At 41.9% G+C, this 21,725-nt stretch overlaps 1 protein-coding gene across 3 annotated transcripts in view; it reads right to left on the bottom strand.

The window, feature by feature from the left end:
- LOC142157996 (alanine aminotransferase 2) overlaps positions 1-17,441 on the bottom strand; it is a 74,079-nt gene extending 56,638 nt beyond the window's left edge. The window contains exon 1 of one of the 3 annotated variants that reach the window (XM_075211505.1): positions 17,310-17,441. The gene's annotated coding sequence lies outside the window, so the exon portion shown is untranslated. Of the gene's footprint in view, positions 1-10,510; positions 10,652-17,309 lie in introns of those variants that run through there. The other 2 variants (XM_075211507.1, XM_075211506.1) reach the window with 2 other exon arrangements.
- Between the last annotated feature and the right edge of the window lie 4,284 nt (positions 17,442-21,725).

Raw genomic sequence — 21,725 nt, 5'->3', positions numbered from 1 at the left:
CCCTGATCATTACCTCTACGTACCCTGATCATTACCTCTACGTACCCTGATCATTACCTCTACATACCCAGATCATTACCTCTACATACCCTGATCATTACTTCTACATACCCAGATCATTACCTCTACATACCCAGATCATTACCTCTACATACCCTGATCATTACTTCTACATACCCAGATCATTACCTCTACATACCCTGATCATTACCTCTACGTACCCTGATCATTACCTCTACGTACCCTGATCATTACCTCTACATACCCAGATCATTACCTCTACATACCCTGATCATTACTTCTACATACCCAGATCATTACCTCTACATACCCTGATCATTACCACTACATACCCTGATCATTACCTCTACGTACCCTGATCATTACCTCTACGTACCCTGATCATTACCTCTACATACCCAGATCATTACCTCTACATACCCTGATCATTACTTCTACATACCCAGATCATTACCTCTACATACCCTGATCATTACCACTACATACCCTGATCATAACCTCTACGTACCCTGATCATTACCTCTACGTACCCTGATCATTATCTCTACGTACTCTGATCATTTCTTCTATGTACACTGAGTATTACCTCTACGTACTCTGATCATTTCTTCTATGTACACTGATCATTACCTCTACGTACCATGATCAGTACCTCTACGTACTCTGATCATTACTTCTACATACCCAGATCATTACCTCTACATACCCTGATCATTACCACTACATACCCTGATCATAACCTCTACGTACCCTGATCATTTCTTCTATGTACACTGAGTATTACCTCTACGTACTCTGATCATTTCTTCTATGTACACTGATCATTACCTCTACGTACCCTGATCATTACCTCTACGTACCCTGATCATTACCTCTACGTACTCTGATCATTTCTTCTATGTACACTGAGTATTACCTCTACATACTCTGATCATTACTTCTACATACCCAGATCATTACCTCTACATACACTGATCATAACCTCTACGTACCCTGATCATTACCTCTACGTACTCTGATCATTTCTTCTATGTACACTGATCATTACCTCTACGTACCATGATCATTACCTCTACGTACCCTGATCATTACCTCTACGTACTCTGATCATTTCTTCTATGTACACTGAGTATTACTTCTACGTACTCTGATCATTTCTTCTATGTACACTGATCATTACCTCTACGTACCCTGATCATTACCTCTACGTACCCTGATCATTACCTCTACGTACTCTGATCATTTCTTCTATGTACACTGAGTATTACCTCTACATACTCTGATCATTACTTCTACATACCCAGATCATTACCTCTACATACACTGATCATAACCTCTACGTACCCTGATCATTACCTCTATGTACTCTGATCATTTCTTCTATGTACACTGATCATTACCTCTACGTACCCTGATCATTACCTCTACATACCCAGATCATTACCTCTACATACCCTGATCATTACTTCTACATACCCAGATCATTACCTCTACATACCCTGATCATTACCACTACATACCCTGATCATTATCTCTACGTACCCTGATCATTACCTCTACGTACCCTGATCATTATCTCTACATACCCTGATCATAACCTCTACGTACCCTGATCATTACCTCTACGTACCCTGATCATTACCTCTACGTACCCAGATCATTACCTCTACATACCCTGATCATTACTTCTACATACCCAGATCATTACCTCTACATACCCTGATCATTACCACTACATACCCAGATCATTACCTCTACATACCCTGATCATAACCTCTACGTACCCTGATCATTACCTCTACGTACCCTGATCATTACCACTACATACACTGATCATTACCACTACATACCCTGATCATTACCTCTACATACCCTGATCATTACCACTACATACCCAGATCATAACCTCTACGTACCCTGATCATTACCTCTACGTACCCTGATCATTACCTCTACGTACCCTGATCATTACCTCTACGTACTCTGATCATTTCTTCTATGTACACTGAGTATTACCTCTACATACTCTGATCATTACTTCTACATACCCTGATCATTACCTCTACGTACTCTGATCATTTCTTCTATGTACACTGAGTATTACCTCTACGTACTCTGATCATTTCTTCTATGTACACTGATCATTACCTCTACGTACCCTGATCATTACCTCTACGTACCCTGATCATTACCTCTACGTACTCTGATCATTTCTTCTATGCACACTGAGTATTACCTCTACATACTCTGATCATTACTTCTACATACCCAGATCATTACCTCTACATACACTGATCATAACCTCTACGTACCCTGATCATTACCTCTATGTACTCTGATCATTTCTTCTATGTACACTGATCATTACCTCTACGTACCCTGATCATTACCTCTACATACCCAGATCATTACCTCTACATACCCTGATCATTACTTCTACATACCCAGATCATTACCTCTACATACCCTGATCATTACCACTACATACCCTGATCATTATCTCTACGTACCCTGATCATTACCTCTACGTACCCTGATCATTATCTCTACATACCCTGATCATAACCTCTACGTACCCTGATCATTACCTCTACGTACCCTGATCATTACCTCTACATACCCAGATCATTACCTCTACATACCCTGATCATTACTTCTACATACCCAGATCATTACCTCTACATACCCTGATCATTACCACTACATACCCAGATCATTACCTCTACATACCCTGATCATAACCTCTACGTACCCTGATCATTACCTCTACGTACCCTGATCATTACCACTACATACCCTGATCATTACCACTACATACCCTGATCATTACCTCTACATACCCAGATCATTACCTCTACATACCCTGATCATTACCACTACATACCCAGATCATAACCTCTACGTACCCTGATCATTACCTCTACGTACCCTGATCATTATCTCTACGTACTCTGATCATTTCTTCTATGTACACTGAGTATTACCTCTACGTACTCTGATCATTTCTTCTATGTACACTGATCATTACCTCTACGTACCATGATCATTACCTCTACGTACCCTGATCATTACCTCTACGTACTCTGATCATTACTTCTACATACCCAGATCATTACCACTACATACCCTGATCATAACCTCTACGTACCCTGATCATTACCTCTACGTACCCTGATCATTATCTCTACGTACTCTGATCATTTCTTCTATGTACACTGAGTATTACCTCTACGTACTCTGATCATTTCTTCTATGTACACTGATCATTACCTCTACGTACCCTGATCATTACCTCTACGTACCCTGATCATTACCTCTACGTACTCTGATCATTTCTTCTATGTACACTGAGTATTACCTCTACGTACTCTGATCATTTCTTCTATGTACACTGATCATTACCTCTACGTACCCTGATCATTACTTCTACGTACCCTGATCATTACCTCTACGTACTCTGATCATTTCTTCTATGTACACTGATCATTACCTCTACGTACCCTGATCATTACCTCTACGTACCCTGATCATTACCTCTACGTACCCTGATCATTACCTCTACGTACTCTGATCATTACTTCTACATACCCAGATCATTACCTCTACATACCCTGATCATTACCACTACATACCCTGATCATAACCTCTACGTACCCTGATCATTTCTTCTATGTACACTGATCATTACCTCTACGTACCCTGATCATTACCTCTACGTACCCTGATCATTACCTCTACGTACTCTGATCATTTCTTCTATGTACACTGAGTATTACCTCTACATACTCTGATCATTACTTCTACATACCCAGATCATTACCTCTACATACACTGATCATAACCTCTACGTACCCTGATCATTACCTCTACGTACTCTGATCATTTCTTCTATGTACACTGATCATTACCTCTACGTACCATGATCATTACCTCTACGTACCCTGATCATTACCTCTACATACCCAGATCATTACCTCTACATACCCTGATCATTACCTCTACGTACCCTGATCATTACCTCTACGTACCCTGATCATTATCTCTACGTACTCTGATCATTTCTTCTATGTACACTGAGTATTACCTCTACGTACTCTGATCATTTCTTCTATGTACACTGATCATTACCTCTACGTACCCTGATCATTACCTCTACGTACTCTGATCATTTCTTCTATGTACACTGAGTATTACCTCTACGTACTCTGATCATTTCTTCTATGTACACTGATCATTACCTCTACGTACCCTGATCATTACCTCTACGTACCCTGATCATTACCTCTACGTACTCTGATCATTTCTTCTATGCACACTGAGTATTACCTCTACATACTCTGATCATTACTTCTACATACCCAGATCATTACCTCTACATACACTGATCATAACCTCTACGTACCCTGATCATTACCTCTATGTACTCTGATCATTTCTTCTATGTACACTGATCATTACCTCTACGTACCCTGATCATTACCTCTACATACCCAGATCATTACCTCTACATACCCTGATCATTACTTCTACATACCCAGATCATTACCTCTACATACCCTGATCATTACCACTACATACCCTGATCATTATCTCTACGTACCCTGATCATTACCTCTACGTACCCTGATCATTATCTCTACATACCCTGATCATAACCTCTACGTACCCTGATCATTACCTCTACGTACCCTGATCATTACCTCTACATACCCAGATCATTACCTCTACATACCCTGATCATTACTTCTACATACCCAGATCATTACCTCTACATACCCTGATCATAACCTCTACGTACCCTGATCATTACCTCTACGTACCCTGATCATTACCTCTACGTACCCTGATCATTACCTCTACGTACTCTGATCATTTCTTCTATGTACACTGAGTATTACCTCTACATACTCTGATCATTACTTCTACATACCCTGATCATTACCTCTACGTACTCTGATCATTTCTTCTATGTACACTGAGTATTACCTCTACGTACTCTGATCATTTCTTCTATGTACACTGATCATTACCTCTACGTACCCTGATCATTACCTCTACGTACCCTGATCATTACCTCTACGTACTCTGATCATTTCTTCTATGCACACTGAGTATTACCTCTACATACTCTGATCATTACTTCTACATACCCAGATCATTACCTCTACATACACTGATCATAACCTCTACGTACCCTGATCATTACCTCTATGTACTCTGATCATTTCTTCTATGTACACTGATCATTACCTCTACGTACCCTGATCATTACCTCTACATACCCAGATCATTACCTCTACATACCCTGATCATTACTTCTACATACCCAGATCATTACCTCTACATACCCTGATCATTACCACTACATACCCTGATCATTATCTCTACGTACCCTGATCATTACCTCTACGTACCCTGATCATTATCTCTACATACCCTGATCATAACCTCTACGTACCCTGATCATTACCTCTACGTACCCTGATCATTACCTCTACATACCCAGATCATTACCTCTACATACCCTGATCATTACTTCTACATACCCAGATCATTACCTCTACATACCCTGATCATTACCACTACATACCCAGATCATTACCTCTACATACCCTGATCATAACCTCTACGTACCCTGATCATTACCTCTACGTACCCTGATCATTACCACTACATACCCTGATCATTACCACTACATACCCTGATCATTACCTCTACATACCCAGATCATTACCTCTACATACCCTGATCATTACCACTACATACCCAGATCATAACCTCTACGTACCCTGATCATTACCTCTACGTACCCTGATCATTATCTCTACGTACTCTGATCATTTCTTCTATGTACACTGAGTATTACCTCTACGTACTCTGATCATTTCTTCTATGTACACTGATCATTACCTCTACGTACCATGATCATTACCTCTACGTACCCTGATCATTACCTCTACGTACTCTGATCATTACTTCTACATACCCAGATCATTACCACTACATACCCTGATCATAACCTCTACGTACCCTGATCATTACCTCTACGTACCCTGATCATTATCTCTACGTACTCTGATCATTTCTTCTATGTACACTGAGTATTACCTCTACGTACTCTGATCATTTCTTCTATGTACACTGATCATTACCTCTACGTACCCTGATCATTACCTCTACGTACCCTGATCATTACCTCTACGTACTCTGATCATTTCTTCTATGTACACTGAGTATTACCTCTACGTACTCTGATCATTTCTTCTATGTACACTGATCATTACCTCTACGTACCCTGATCATTACTTCTACGTACCCTGATCATTACCTCTACGTACTCTGATCATTTCTTCTATGTACACTGATCATTACCTCTACGTACCCTGATCATTACCTCTACGTACCCTGATCATTACCTCTACGTACCCTGATCATTACCTCTACGTACTCTGATCATTACTTCTACATACCCAGATCATTACCTCTACATACCCTGATCATTACCACTACATACCCTGATCATAACCTCTACGTACCCTGATCATTTCTTCTATGTACACTGATCATTACCTCTACGTACCCTGATCATTACCTCTACGTACCCTGATCATTACCTCTACGTACTCTGATCATTTCTTCTATGTACACTGAGTATTACCTCTACATACTCTGATCATTACTTCTACATACCCAGATCATTACCTCTACATACACTGATCATAACCTCTACGTACCCTGATCATTACCTCTACGTACTCTGATCATTTCTTCTATGTACACTGATCATTACCTCTACGTACCATGATCATTACCTCTACGTACCCTGATCATTACCTCTACATACCCAGATCATTACCTCTACATACCCTGATCATTACCTCTACGTACCCTGATCATTACCTCTACGTACCCTGATCATTATCTCTACGTACTCTGATCATTTCTTCTATGTACACTGAGTATTACCTCTACGTACTCTGATCATTTCTTCTATGTACACTGATCATTACCTCTACGTACCCTGATCATTACCTCTACGTACTCTGATCATTTCTTCTATGTACACTGAGTATTACCTCTACGTACTCTGATCATTTCTTCTATGTACACTGATCATTACCTCTACGTACCCTGATCATTACCTCTACGTACCCTGATCATTACCTCTACGTACTCTGATCATTTCTTCTATGCACACTGAGTATTACCTCTACATACTCTGATCATTACTTCTACATACCCAGATCATTACCTCTACATACACTGATCATAACCTCTACGTACCCTGATCATTACCTCTATGTACTCTGATCATTTCTTCTATGTACACTGATCATTACCTCTACGTACCCTGATCATTACCTCTACATACCCAGATCATTACCTCTACATACCCTGATCATTACTTCTACATACCCAGATCATTACCTCTACATACCCTGATCATTACCACTACATACCCTGATCATTATCTCTACGTACCCTGATCATTACCTCTACGTACCCTGATCATTATCTCTACATACCCTGATCATAACCTCTACGTACCCTGATCATTACCTCTACGTACCCTGATCATTACCTCTACATACCCAGATCATTACCTCTACATACCCTGATCATTACTTCTACATACCCAGATCATTACCTCTACATACCCTGATCATTACCACTACATACCCAGATCATTACCTCTACATACCCTGATCATAACCTCTACGTACCCTGATCATTACCTCTACGTACCCTGATCATTACCACTACATACCCTGATCATTACCACTACATACCCTGATCATTACCTCTACATACCCAGATCATTACCTCTACATACCCTGATCATTACCACTACATACCCAGATCATAACCTCTACGTACCCTGATCATTACCTCTACGTACCCTGATCATTATCTCTACGTACTCTGATCATTTCTTCTATGTACACTGAGTATTACCTCTACGTACTCTGATCATTTCTTCTATGTACACTGATCATTACCTCTACGTACCATGATCATTACCTCTACGTACCCTGATCATTACCTCTACGTACTCTGATCATTACTTCTACATACCCAGATCATTACCACTACATACCCTGATCATAACCTCTACGTACCCTGATCATTACCTCTACGTACCCTGATCATTATCTCTACGTACTCTGATCATTTCTTCTATGTACACTGAGTATTACCTCTACGTACTCTGATCATTTCTTCTATGTACACTGATCATTACCTCTACGTACCCTGATCATTACCTCTACGTACCCTGATCATTACCTCTACGTACTCTGATCATTTCTTCTATGTACACTGAGTATTACCTCTACGTACTCTGATCATTTCTTCTATGTACACTGATCATTACCTCTACGTACCCTGATCATTACTTCTACGTACCCTGATCATTACCTCTACGTACTCTGATCATTTCTTCTATGTACACTGATCATTACCTCTACGTACCCTGATCATTACCTCTACGTACCCTGATCATTACCTCTACGTACCCTGATCATTACCTCTACGTACTCTGATCATTACTTCTACATACCCAGATCATTACCTCTACATACCCTGATCATTACCACTACATACCCTGATCATAACCTCTACGTACCCTGATCATTTCTTCTATGTACACTGATCATTACCTCTACGTACCCTGATCATTACCTCTACGTACCCTGATCATTACCTCTACGTACTCTGATCATTTCTTCTATGTACACTGAGTATTACCTCTACATACTCTGATCATTACTTCTACATACCCAGATCATTACCTCTACATACACTGATCATAACCTCTACGTACCCTGATCATTACCTCTACGTACTCTGATCATTTCTTCTATGTACACTGATCATTACCTCTACGTACCATGATCATTACCTCTACGTACCCTGATCATTACCTCTACGTACCCTGATCATTACCTCTACGTACCCTGATCATTATCTCTACGTACTCTGATCATTTCTTCTATGTACACTGAGTATTACCTCTACGTACTCTGATCATTTCTTCTATGTACACTGATCATTACCTCTACGTACCCTGATCATTACCTCTACGTACTCTGATCATTTCTTCTATGTACACTGAGTATTACCTCTACATACTCTGATCATTACCTCTACGTACCCTGATCATTACCTCTACATACCCAGATCATTACCTCTACATACACTGATCATAACCTCTACGTACCCTGATCATTACCTCTATGTACTCTGATCATTTCTTCTATGTACACTGATCATTACCTCTACGTACCATGATCATTACCACTACGTACCCTGATCATTACCTCTACATACCCAGATCATTACCTCTACATACCCTGATCATTACTTCTACATACCCAGATCATTACCTCTACATACCCTGATCATTACCACTACATACCCTGATCATTATCTCTACGTACCCTGATCATTACCTCTACGTACCCTGATCATTATCTCTACATACCCTGATCATAACCTCTACGTACCCTGATCATTACCTCTACGTACCCTGATCATTACCTCTACGTACCCTGATCATTACCTCTACATACCCAGATCATTACTTCTACATACCCAGATCATTACCTCTACATACCCTGATCATTACCACTACATACCCAGATCATTACCTCTACATACCCTGATCATAACCTCTACATACCCAGATCATTACTTCTACATACCCAGATCATTACCACTACATACCCTGATCATAACCTCTACGTACCCTGATCATTACCTCTACGTACCCTGATCATTATCTCTACGTACTCTGATCATTTCTTCTATGTACACTGAGTATTACCTCTACGTACCCTGATCATTACCTCTACGTACCCTGATCATTACCTCTACGTACTCTGATCATTTCTTCTATGTACACTGAGTATTACCTCTACGTACTCTGATCATTTCTTCTATGTACACTGATCATTACCTCTACGTACCCTGATCATTACTTATACGTACCCTGATCATTACCTCTACGTACTCTGATCATTTCTTCTATGTACACTGATCATTACCTCTACGTACCCTGATCATTACCTCTACGTACTCTGATCATTTCTTCTATGTACACTGAGTATTACCTCTACGTACTCTGATCATTTCTTCTATGTACACTGATCATTACCTCTACGTACCCTGATCATTACTTATACGTACCCTGATCATTACCTCTACGTACTCTGATCATTTCTTCTATGTACACTGATCATTACCTCTACGTACCCTGATCATTACCTCTACGTACCCTGATCATTACCTCTACGTACCCTGATCATTACCTCTACGTACCCTGATCATTACCTCTACGTACACTGATCATTTCTTCTATGTACACTGAGTAATACCTTTTGATAATATTACAAGACATTAATTCTAGGAACAGTGTTTTTAATACGGGTACACCTAAATTACTCCCAATGAATCGGAGATATATCCTTACTGAACATGAGCTACCTACCTTTTCTGGGGCTTCCGTGGACCTCCTGTATGTTGGACTCTCTAGTGCTAACCACTGGGATGGTCACCTATCCGTCACTGGTGTGTGGTCAGTCCTATAACACTGACCGGCTGAGTCTCTCTCCCCGGGACTGACCTCACTCTCAGTCTTTGCTGGAGGTTTTAGGATGGAAGGTGACTCAGATATGTATAGAGTGGGGGTCTATGTCACAAGACGGGACCCTCAGACCCCTCCCATCATGGTTTCTCACTGGTTTATTCCAGTGAACAGCATGTAACACATGTGTTGTCAGGACTCAGATTACACGTGCTGTGTAAATCAATCCATAAGCACAAGACCCTGTCCCCCCTCCCCCTACCTCTGCCCCCCCCCTCTGCCCCCACCAGACAGCATTTCCCAAGTGTGATACAATTTATTTATTTCTTTATTTTTTGACAAATTAAAATTTAACAGAGATACAACCAGCAAAATGCAACAAGTGTAGGAAATGAGGAAGTGTTTCCAGAACACAAAAGGAGTCGACATTCTGTGGTTATTCAGATTCTCCAGACAGACGATGACCGCGCTCTTCCTGTGTTTCTAACTCCAAGGCTGAATGTATCAAGGTGCGATTTGTGAAAGTCACTGGTTTCTGACAAATATTTTTTTGTGCATTTTGAAGACTACTGATGTATAAAAGGGCGAACTGATCGCAAACCTCTGGAATATTGTTGTTTTCAAAGGATCCACGGTACAAATCACTGTCCCAGTTTCTCGCCATGAAAACAATACAAAGCGTAAGATGTATCAAACAGCGGTTTTGGAAACTGCCAGAACAATAGAGGTGATTCTGAGAGAGACGAGATTGGTAACATAAGAGGAGGCTCCACTAACTTATTGGGCAATCATTATTTTTTTGATTAGTATGGCACATTCATTTCTAATTTAATTATATTATTAAAAAAATATAACTGGACAAGATAAGGGGTCAAAGTGGGGGCAAAAGAATTAAAATATGACATCAGGAAACCCTCCGGTGTCCCATCTTTTGCCCCCACTTTTGAAGGTTTTTGCGATTTAAGAGGCTCCTTCACCTCTTCCTCCGTTATTCCTTTATTTAAGCAGTTACTGCAGATTAAAGTAAATTTGGAAGTTTACATGATGCCTTAATGCCGTTCTTGAGATAAGATCGGACCCTTCCTAGATGTTATAAAGGATCTTACATAAGTCTAAAAAACTCCTATTAACCTTACAACGGTCATGGTGTGTGGTACCTTTGTTATTTTTATAATATATATGGTTTAGGACGCCCTACTCGCCTTCATCTTATTGGCCAACAGTCTCTGATTTTTATCATAAAAACTTTGGTTTAGCCAACAAAGTTTTTGTTGCCTGATGTTTCGAAAATTATTGTTTGTGAGCTTGTTTTATGGTGCATATCTGATTGGTTAGTAAGATCATTTATTCTGTTCTCATGTACGAACGAATGACTATACCACTAATAAGGCTTTATGGTCTCCCATGTTGTGGACACTAAGACACCGGAGTTAGATTCATCAGAGAGTTATCTTCCAATAACCTCGATGCTTCAAAAGGGCTTTGTTGAGTCTCCAAGAGGGTCGTTCTCTCGGAGATCCAAAGAAGTGGATCACTGGAACCGCTTGTCACAATGATCCCCCATCATTTTTGCCATTTCCGTAAAAACCATATTGAGGAAAGTGTCCTGGCCTGTTGTCACGAAAGCCAGATAATGGGAATGGTCTTGATCTCTGCTCTAGTGACAGCTTACCCCAGAGAGGTGCGGAGTCTAACGGAGGAGAGGTGTTCACCAGGGATTCCTGCAAGGGAATATGGTCTTAGCTGCTCTCAACCGCAGGTCATGGTCCTCTAGGGGGCGCAAAGCAGATAATGCGTAGAACCACCAAGTAGCTGTGGGGCAGAATGAAATGTAGCCTCAGGTGTATGGTAATTCAGGAACAGGACGGATGCTGTGCGATGCAGTGTAGCCACAGGTCTTGATAGCAGAATAAGCTGAACGATGATGCTGTGAACGATGAGCTGCAGGACTCAGAGGGTCTGAGGTCCACACAGGTGTTCTAACTCTGGAACAGGTCCAATGGTGAGTGAAGCTCAGACAGGTAGGAGACCTGATGATCTGACACCCATTGAAAGGAAGAGCACCCTTATAAAGGGAACTTGCTGGTGATCATCCAATCACTGCGGAGCAGAGGATTTAATGGTTCCGGGGGTTGCGCATGTGCAGAACACTTGAAAAGATGGCGTTCGAGGATAGAGGAACGCCAGGCTGTACAATAGATAGCAGTAACCACGGGAAACCAATGTTCATAAGGATCAGAATGGAACTAACCGGTGAGATCAGTGATACATCAGACATTCCAATGGGAAACGACTTCTAAATATGGCTTAAGGTTATTACTGTGACTCGTAATTTAAAGGGGGTGGGGCCGGGACAGGTTCCCTACATGGAAGCGGGGAAGAAGGTAAGAGGTACAAGGAGGAACAGAGAAGTTGGTTTAGTCTCCAAGCTATAAAGAGGGAAGTTCTGGACATTCCGCCCTGAAGAAACTTCTTAAATTAAACTTAATTTTAAATGTTAATCACACAAAATGAAATATATTCTGGTTTACATTTCAAAGCATTGTCATCAACTCTACCAAGCTAATGTCCTGCTTATACCTGGGTCCCTCCCGCTGTATTTAAACTTCTCCATCAGTACCTTTCGCTTTATCTGGGCCCAGAATAAGACTGAATATTTTTAATTGCCTGATTTTAGGTGCTATTATTTAGCTTTGCACCTTTCCCAATTCGCCCAATGGATTTGGCTACTGAAGCTAGTAGTGAATATTTGATGTCTCTAGCGTTCTGTGGATTCCTAAACACCGACGGCCTCCCTCCACTAAAAATCAACCCGTTCTATTGTTTTCAATATCCATATGAGAATATGCCAATATATTGTATCTCCAATATCATCCCCACTGGTTCCGATATGGGGTAACCCGAGTATTACCCCTGGGAAGCATCCACTTTCCGTTGCCTTGGATAGCTTGTAGGATAACATTTACAACGAGATACTTCTTTCAGTAGGTCACTAACTAGACTTGAAACCTGAAGAAGATCATGGTCTAACCACCCCTAGTAACATCATTACAGATGTTTGTAAAATGGAACAGAAAAGAGACTTTGTGGATCCTATTGATGGGGAAGACTGGGCTGAAATTTGGACTCATTCCTCAACATATTTTGCTCCCCCTTCACCGTCCCTTTTGCAACTCGTCATTAAAATAAAGTCATAAGGATAGAAGGTTCGCGGATTATACCGCTACTCACAATTGTGGTCACCTTGGCAAAGAAAGCCATTCTAGGCAACTGGACATCCAAAAGGACCCCATCGATATTGGAGGTCACATCGGAGTTGATGGAAACATTATATTTTGACAGACGAGCCACCTTCAATGATTTAGAGAAAGGGGTGGAGCGCTTCCATGCTAAATGGGGTGCATACATAGACACATTGAAGGAATCCGCTCGGCTCCATATCATGCGGGTCTTTGAGGATACTAGGTGGTCTTTACTGAGAAATCTTTGAGGATGGTGGATGAGGTTAAGTTTTATCCAAAATGTGAATGATTGGCAAATGCTCAGCTAAACTGGTATTAATAGGAAGTCGTAGTATGTTTCATGAGAAACACCAGGAAAACACACTATTCAGTGACTCGGTTAGTCTCAGTCTCCTCTCTCTTCCCCTCCTCTGTCTTCTTTCTCGCCCTTTTCTCTTTTCCATTCTATCTCTGTCCCCTTCTTTTATTTTATTTTTTATTTTCCTCTCTCATTTATGTTTGTGATAGAAAAAGAAAAATGTTATTTGTACATTGAGAAATTATGTTGCAATTATTTGACGTGATGTAAACTTGCCTATTTCTTTGTACAATAAAAAAAGATTTACAAAAAAAAATAAAGTCATAAGACTTTCTGACTATCACCACTCAGGTGGGGGCTGGCTGGAAATTCTCCACCCACTAGGCAGTATTATATAGAATTTGGTATGTATACCTCATGATTTTTCTTCTCAACCCCCCCCCCCCCCCTCCCCCCAAAATTGAGCCCTCATCTTAAAATATAGATTGAGAAACTGGATTATTTGTCTTTACAAACTTGTTGAATGAGCCACTTTTAATCTGCATGTCCGTCTATGTGCTTATAATCCTTTCAACAAAGATATTTTGAAACAAGAAAGAAATAAAGACAGAGAACACCAATAGTTTTGCCTGTAGGACCTATTTGGGTACGTTGCCTATCTGTATATTATTCTAGTGCTCCCGGTTATCTAATTCCTCACACTTTTCCTTTAAGCAGGACACTTCCCGGTGCAGATATTACAGTTCTGTGTCGGCTTCTTATTGAAACCTGAGCAACTCCTCCAGGACAACGGTACATGTTCCCAAAGGGCTAATAAGAGCCCTAATATCGGTTGTTACCATGTGCAGTGTAATTGTGAAGGATTGCTTAAGATCTGTGATAAGTCTGTAACACCAGAAAATCTCCTCTGGTAGACTGTGCCATGTCCTCCATACTGTGTTCCCGGTATAAGTTGGCATACCTTCCGGCTGTTAGGGACTTGTGCAAATCACAATGGATGTGGCCGCAGGGAAGTGTCTAGTCCTTCTGAAGCGCTAGGTTCCCCCCATCCTCCAAAAACACGATTGCGACACCAACATCAGGTCAAACAAGCCGATGGCAGAGAGTCCCCTCAAAGAAGGATTGTCCTGACAATAATGCGACAGTTGGGGACATGGGTTGGACAGAAGCTCTGATGTTTTGTCTTCATCCTGACGGATGTCTCTGCATGTTGAGGGATGAGATGGGTCGAAGAAAGACCACAGTGAAGTTGCTGCTTTTGGGCTTGGCTGAGAACTTCACATTCATCCGTCAGCTCACATCTGTTTACTGGAGCAAATATTAGCAGCAGGTGCTAGAAGATGGGTCTATGTGGCCTGAATCTGTTTAATCCAGTAGAGTATTTGCATATAAATAAATATAGATGGTAAAGTGTTTTCTATCATTAGGTCAGAGCCTGGGCCTTAATTCTGAGCAGGGCTCTGCTGCTGTTTTTGGTGCCCATGTTGATCTGGGAGGGGAAGATGTCTTTCTTCTTCAATATTGGTCTCTGAAGGAATGGGGCTAACCAGGTTCCAAATGGCTTCTTACCCGCTGCAGCCAGCAGGACGCCACATACATAGCCTCCGTTCATTCAGGATCCTGAAAGGATTCTAAGTTTCAAAAGATTCTTGTATATTGTTGGAGAAAACTTGGATGAAACTATGTGACACCCTCATACCGTGGAGGAACAGTCTATGGTCTCACCAGACCAAGATTGAACCTTTTGACCTCAACACTCGATGCATCATTGAAGAACACGATCCCTACAGTGAAGGGACCATATTCTATGTGGGATCTTCTCTGATCCAGGATTGGAAACATTTTGAACCTAGAGGGCAGGTTGGATGGAGAGAGATACAGACAAATCTTGGAGGAAAACCTGCTATAGTCTGTACGAGAGTTGGGAGATTTATATTCCATCTGGACAATGCTCACAGCAAACGCCACATTGCTGGGGCTTAAATATAATAAAATCAGTGTCCTGGAGGGGCCTAGTTAGAGCCCAGACCCTCAATCTGTTCCAGAATCTGCAAGTTGTTGTCACCAATGGTCCCGTCATAGAAATATCGGGCAGAATTACAGCGTCCAGATGAGAGACACAAATATACTGACAGCTGTAATTGTAGCTTTAGGTGCTTATACTAAGTATAACTCAGGGGTGTGGGGAATAAGTATATTACTAATTATTGTCTGTTTAAAGAAGCTTTGTGGGGTATTTTCTGTTGACCATTGGTAAGAATTCCTGAATACATTTATTTTGTTTCCATTATGTAAGAACATAAAATGAGTCACCAGGTCCTGTACATTATTTATCATGTTCTGAATATTGCTCTATACTTGCACAACGGCGCTTACAATTTAATCTTAGAAAAAATAAAATGATTTGCGTCTCTCAGTGTAGCGGTTTTGTAGTCAGTGTACTTACCTACTGAGCCACCCTATTATAATGTACATAGAGACAGATGTATGATGTGCAATCTATATAGAACAGACGGACAGCTTACCTACTGAGCCACCCTCACATCATATACATAGACAGATGTATGATGTGTCATCTATATAGAACAGACACTGACAGCTTACCTACTGAGCCATCCTCACATCATATACATAAACAGATGTATGATGTGTCATCTATATAGAACAGACTGTCAGCTTACCTACTGAGCCACCCTCACATCATATACATAGACAGATGTATGATGTGTCATCTATATAGAACAGACACTGACAGCTTACCTACTGAGCCATCCTCACATCATATACATAAACAGATGTATGATGTGTCATCTATATAGAACAGACTGTCAGCTTACCTACTGAGCCACCCTCACATCATATACATAGACAGATGTATGATGTGTCATCTATATAGAACAGACACTGACAGCTTACCTACTGAGCCATCCTCACATCATATACATAAACAGATGTATGATGTGTCATCTATATAGAACAGACTGTCAGCTTACCTACTGAGCCATCCTCACATCATATACATAGACAGATGTATGGGGTGTTGTATGTATAGATCAGGCAGACATCAGTCTGACAGAAAGAGGTTGCTTTAAACACAAGATACAATGCAGACATAAGGCAGAAAGAGACATATATTATATATATTAGACAGCACCTCACTGACCTGTACAATGATTTGGTTTAGGCCCGGTGATGATGATGATGGAGATGAAGGCTCCCTCACCTCCGCCAGTCACATCTCTCCCCGGAGTCCCCATCCTCTCCCTCGCTCCATGACACAGACTGTTCTGTGTGAGACGGCCAGACTGCAGTGCAGTGATTACACCCAGGGAGGAGAGGGGGTTAATGTGCCCGTTCCCATTAACCCTCTGACTGCCGGAATCTCTGGTAATATGAGACATCCAGGACTGATTCAGAAGGATCCCTGTATAATATGTACAGAACACACACACGTGTAATACAGCTCTGTGTAAAGGAACATAGCTCCCAACACGCTGCATCATATAACACATCTGGGGGTAAATGTATCAAACTGAGAGTTTTTATCAGATTCTAGCTATCATTTATTTAGTACATTCTACAGAATAACAGCTAGAATCTGATTGGTTGCTATAGGCAACATCTCCACTTTTCAAACCCGACGGAAAACTCTCAGCTTCATACATTTACCCTGATGTTTAATCCCAACACAATATCAACCTGCACTATATCCAGTACACACAGAGCATATATCACTGACACCCGTTACACAAACAGAACATATATGACATACCTCAACATGTTACATGCACAGAACATATATCATTTACACCCAACATGTTACACAAACAGAACATACATCACATACACCTGTTGTATCACATGGGACATATATCACATACACCTAACATGTAACACACCAAGAACATATGTCACATACTCCTGACACGTCAAACACGCACATTTACTTTAATTCTCCTTAACTTTGCAAAACACAAATAACATCTGACCCATGAACTACAGACACATCTCCAGGGGTCAGATCAGTTCTTTTATGAAGTAACCTCCCCATTACAGAAACCACCCACTGGGTGTATTATGCTGTGTGTTAGGGTCCCTTTATCAGGGGGAGGGGGGTTATGGCTCATACTTCCCACTCTCCCAGATTGTCCAGGAGATTCCCAAGTTCCCGATAGTGGCCCCTGGAACAAGATAATGGAGGGCCCCTGTGCTACAATTCTTGGGGTCTCTGTATACAACCTGTATTGTTAATGAGGGGACACGTCACTATTCCTCTCTGCTCTAACCTGCTTATAAGTTACAGATAATCTCCATGTTTCCACACTGTACCCCTGAGGTGCCGTCGCCCCCCTCATCTTATAGATACAGTGTAGGAATGGAGGACAGTGCCCGGGACCAGCACCAGACACAGGGAGAATGATCCCAAAACCCCGGCTCCAGGGTACCTGCAATGTCCCCATTTCAGCAGTTCTGCCCCTGCTGGCACCACATGACAGTGTAATTGTACTGTGCCACCACTAGGTGTCGCTACATCACCATCTTTAGTGCAGTATTGTAGATGCATTTGTGTCACTGAGCTCACACTATGATTAGAGACAGGATGTGCTGCATCTTATCAGATAAGGGGGAGCCTGAGAACATACTATGTAAAGTGAGTGAAATAGCCCCTAACAACAGAACAAGGAAGAGCCGGGAAGTAGGATGAGGGTTATGGTCAGGAAACCACTGATCTGTGGCAGGAAGTGTCAATTCTTACTGCTTTCTACATACACTATGTAGAGAAAGGTATTCGGACGCTTGACCATTACACCAATGAGGACTGTAATGACATTGTACACAAATACATATACTTTAATATGGAGCTGGTCTCCCTTTTGCAGTGATAACAGCTTCCACTGTTCTTGGAAGGTTTTCCACAAGATGTTGGAGTGTTTCTGTGGAAATTTGTGCCCATTCATTCTGTAGAGCATTTATGTGGTCAGACACTGATGTTGGACGAGCAGGCCTGGCTCGTAATCTCTGTTCCAGTTCATCCCAAAGGTGTTCGATGGGGTTGAGGTCAGGGCTCTGTGCGGGCCAGTCAGGTTCTTCCACACCGAACTCATGAAACCATGTCTTTGTATTCCTTGCTTTGTGCACTGGGGCACAGTCATGGTGGGATAGAAAAGGACCTTCCCCAAACTGTTGCCACAAAGTTGTAAGCATAGCATTGTCCAAAATGACTTGGTGTGCTGAAGCATTAAGATTGCCCTTCACTGGAGATAAGGGGCTTAGCCCAAAGCCTGAAAAACAGTCCCATACCATTATCCTCCTCCACCAAACTTCACAGTTGGCAGACTCACCCATCTGACTGCCAAACAGAGAAGCGTGATTCATCACACCACAAAACACGTTTCCACTGCTCCACAGTCCAGTGTCGGTGTGCTTTACACATCCGACGCTTGGCGTTGGTCTTGGTGATGTGAGGCTGCATGCAGCTGCTCGACCATGGAAACCCATTCCATTAAGCTCCTGCCGCACAGTTTTTGTGCTACATTAATGCCAGTGGAAGTTCAGAACTCTTCAGCTATGGAATCAGCAGAGCGTTGGCGACTTTTACGCACCATGTGCCTTAGCAGTCGTTGACCCCGTTCTGTGATTTACGTGGTCTTCCGCTTCGCGGCTGAGTTACTGTTGTTCCTAAACGCTTCCACTTTCTAATAATATCTCTTACAGATGACCGTGGAATATCCAACAGGGATAAAATTTCACGAACCGTCTTATTACAAAGGTGGCATCTATCGCAGTACCGCACATCCTATCACAGCACCGCACATCCTATCACAGTACCGCACATCCTATCACAGTACCGCACATCCTATCACAGTACCGCACATCCTATCACAGCACCGCACATCCTATCACAGCACCGCACATTCTATCACAGTACCACACATCCTATCACAGTACCGCACATCCTATCACAGTACCGCACATCCTATCACAGCACCACACATTCTATCACAGCACCGCACATCCTATCACAGTACCGCACATCCTATCACAGTACCGCACATCCTATCACAGCACCGCACATCCTATCACAGCACCGCACATCCTATCACAGCACCGCACATTCTATCACAGCACCGCACATCCTATCACAGTACCACACATCCTATCACAGTACCGCACATCCTATCGCAGTACCGCACATCCTATCACAGCACCGCACATCCTATCACAGCACCGCACATCCTATCACAGTACCACACATCCTATCACAGTACCGCACATCCTATCACAGTACCACACATCCTATCACAGTACCACGCTTGTAGTCACTGAGCTCTTCAGAACGACCCATTTTGTAACACAAATGTTTGCACATGGAGACTGCATGGCTGGTGCTGGATGTTATACACCTCTGGCAACGGGGCTGATGAAAACACCTCTATTCAATAATTAACAGGTGTGACTTTTGTACATATGATGTATATTGAAATCAAACAAACTAAAAACTGCATAGATCTACACATGGGCCATTTTATCATACTATACAATCACAGTATGTAACTTTCATTCTCTATACTGTTAAATTCCAGTTCCTCATGAAGACGCTCTGGGTATAAAGTTTGTGGTCTCTTTCTGACGTAATTTGGAAAGCCGATCCCCTCCTCTTTGTGTTCCTCTCCTATTAATGTCACCCCCTTAGGGTCACCGCCACGTACAAAAGAAAACACAGTGAGTCTGAAGACGTTTATTTATGTTTCTTTTGTGTTCCCTAAACCATTATTATACACTCCTGGTAATCCTGTGCTCATATTTCCAGTACATAAATAACAAAGGGAGATTCACAGATAATAAAATCTTTCATCTGGAAACTAAAAAAACAGACGATTTCCAATATTATCACAAGTTAGGCGAATAGATTTGACAAATTTATAACATCCTACTGGACTTTTTAGCAGCTAATCTCCTTTTAAATGATCCCTTCTCTCTGTCAGGCACTGTCCCCGCATGTCCTCCACGGGGTGCAGGGACGGACGCCTGACTGTTCATGCCGGCGCGCTTTGTTGCCTAGCAACGGGACACTCCTTCTCTCCGGCCCGGCACCGATCGGGCACATGCGTACTAGTGTCTGTTTTGCCAGTCGGCGGTCACTGTCCGCCCAAATTCAGCCTGGCCTATCAGGCCTTTCTCCACCGTATTTATAGAAGGCTCTGGCACCACTTGGGTGCCAGAGTATTGACTCCACTTACCTGTATCCTGCTCCCTTGTCCCAGTGTATGTTTCACTCTCGGCTTCTCCTGGCTATTTTCTGGATTTCTCCCTGTACCTCGTATCCCGGCTGCTTCTGTTTCGGATCATCTGACCTTTCTTACTTCACCTACCACTGTGCTGGTGACAATCCGTACTTGTTTGCGGGGGTCCCTGGTGAATACCAGAGGTGCGTTAGACTCTGCGCCTCTTTCTTCAGTTGCGCAGACCACTGGTAAACATCCACCATGCACTACTTTCCCTTGGCTTCGTGACAGTATACTCTGGATAAATATGGATGGACAAGGTGAACCTTCTGCCTGTGAGCTGTTACTCCATC

This window comes from Mixophyes fleayi, chromosome 5, assembly GCF_038048845.1.
Source record: "Mixophyes fleayi isolate aMixFle1 chromosome 5, aMixFle1.hap1, whole genome shotgun sequence".
Classification (NCBI taxonomy): Eukaryota; Metazoa; Chordata; class Amphibia; order Anura; family Limnodynastidae; genus Mixophyes; species Mixophyes fleayi.
This window is presented reverse-complemented; position numbering and strand designations above follow the sequence as displayed.